Below are 2284 nucleotides of genomic sequence, written 5' to 3'. Positions count from 1 at the left end.
GTGTACATGCACTGTGTAGTGGGTAAGAAGTTAGGTGCATGGCCGTGTCTTTTCTCCCCTAGAACCAAAGCTAGTTTTTCTAGATACTGTAGGACTCCGTTTATATGAGATAGTAGAACAATTAATTCAGAGACAATGAAATAGAAGTTATTGAAGAGGTCAGCTCAGAAACGTGAGAAAATTCCACCAGACCCCTCCCCTCCCGAAAGAGAAGGGTCATAAAGAACATAGGCACCCCTCCCCTCCAGAAGGGAGGGGCTGATTACATTCCTCAGACCACAGGGAGGAGGGACCAACCACCAGCCACCTGGAGGTAGGGGAGGCCCAGAGCTCTTAGACAACATTCCACGACCATTGGCCACCTACCTCCTAAAGACCAATCAGTTTAAAAGTCACACTGTTCTGCCAATCACATTGTGCCTAATGGCTGCTGCTTTGAGAACTGTATAAAAGCCTGCTGGTGGGGCTGCGAATGATCGTTCTCTCTCTATGCAGGGCAACCCTAGCATGCTGGAACAGTAAATTCCTCTTGCTTTTCGCATTCCCAACTCTGTGTTGTTTACCCAGGAGGTCCCTGGTAAGCTAAGGCTCTCCAGAGTCTTCCGTTACCACAGGCTGGGAGGATAGAGAGCTGGAAGGCAGTGTTTAGTGAGCACAGAGCTTCAGTTCGGGTTGGTGAAGAGCTTTTGGAGATGAAGAGAAGCCATGTTTACTCAGCCATGCGAGTTGCCTGGTCAAACTGCACTGCGTGCTTAACCAGGCAACTCGCCTGCTGTGGTGCTGCTTGCCTTTAATCCTGACACTCAGAAGGCAGAAGTGTGTGTATCTGAGAGTTCCACATCACCCTGGTCTATGTGATGAGACCCTGTCTCAAAACAAACAACAAAAAGTCTAAGGCCATAACACCCTGAACGCGCCCGATCTCGTCTGATCTCGGAAGCTAAGCAGGGTCGGGCCTGGTTAGTACTTGGATGGGAGACCGCCTGGGAATACCGGGTGCTGTAGCTTTTGGGCTGGAGAGATGGCTCAGCGGTTAAGAACACCGATTGCTCTTCCAGAGGTCCTGAGTTCAAATCCCAGCAACCACATGGTGGCTCACAACCATCCGTAATGAGATCTGACGCCCTCTTCTGGGGTGTCTAAAGACAGCTACAGTGTACTTACATATAATAAATAAATAAATCTTTAAAAAAAAAATGGAAATGGCCTTAGACCGCTTGACTGGCATAGGCTAACTCTGAGGTAACCCTAACACTGCTGTACTGGCTGGTTTTACATCAACTTGACACAAGGTACAGTCACCTGACAGGAGGGAACCTCAGTTGAGAAAACGCCTCCATCAGATCCGGTTGTAGCGTATTTTCTTAGTGATTGATGGGGGCGGGCCCAGCCTATTGTCTGTGGGGCCTCCCCTGGGCTGGTGGCTCTGGGTTCTATAAGACAGGTTGAACAAGCCATGGGGAGTGTCTTAGTCAAGGTTTTTTTTCCTGTACAAACAGCATGACCAAGAAGCAAAGTGGGGAGGAAAGGGTTTATTCAGCTTACACTTTCCACATTGCTGTTCATTACCAAAGGAAATCAGGGCTGGGACTTAAGCAGATCAGGAAGCAGGAACTGATGCAAAGGCTATGAAGGGATGTTACTTACTGGCTTGCTTTCCCTGGCTTGCTCAACTTTCAACTTGCTTTTTTTTTTTTTTTTTTTTGGTTTTTCGAGACAGGGTCTCTCTGTGTAGCCCTGGCTGTCCTGGAACTCACTCTGTAGACCAGACTGGCCTTGAACTCAGAAATCTGCCTGCCTCTGCCTCCCAAGTGCTGGGATTAAAGGCTTGCGCCATCACTGCCCGGCTTCAACTTGCTTTCTTATACAACCCAAGACGACCAGCCCAGAGATGGCACCACCACCAATAGGCCCTCCTCTCCTGATCACTAATTGAGAAAATGCCCTACAGCTGGATCTCATGGAGGCATTTCCTCAAGGGAAGCACCTTTCTCTGTGATAACTCCAGCCTGTGTCATGTTGACACAAAACCAGCTAGTACAGGGAGCAAGTCATTAAGCAGCACCCTCCATGGCGTCTACATCAGCTCCAGCCTCCAGCTTCCTGCCTAGCTCCAATTCCTGTCCAGACTTCCTTCAGTGATGAACAGTGATATGGAAGTATAAACTGAAAGAACCCTTTCCTCCCAATGTGCTTTTGGACGTGGTGCAATAGAAACCCTGACAAAGCAAGTTGGTACCAGACGTTGAGGATTAGCACGATAAGGGAGTCTATGAGAAGCTAT

At 48.6% G+C, this 2284-nt stretch overlaps 1 non-coding gene across 1 annotated transcript; it reads left to right on the top strand.

Annotated features, from left to right (window-relative positions):
* The first annotated feature begins 889 nt into the window (after positions 1 to 889).
* On the top strand, positions 890 to 1008 carry LOC127676352 (5S ribosomal RNA). The gene has a single exon (XR_007975834.1). It is a non-coding gene; the product is annotated as a 5S ribosomal RNA (ribosomal RNA).
* The last annotated feature ends 1276 nt before the right edge of the window (positions 1009 to 2284 follow it).

The sequence above is a fragment of the Apodemus sylvaticus genome, chromosome 1 (assembly GCF_947179515.1).
Source record: "Apodemus sylvaticus chromosome 1, mApoSyl1.1, whole genome shotgun sequence".
NCBI classification, from domain to species: domain Eukaryota; kingdom Metazoa; phylum Chordata; class Mammalia; order Rodentia; family Muridae; genus Apodemus; species Apodemus sylvaticus.
This window is presented reverse-complemented; position numbering and strand designations above follow the sequence as displayed.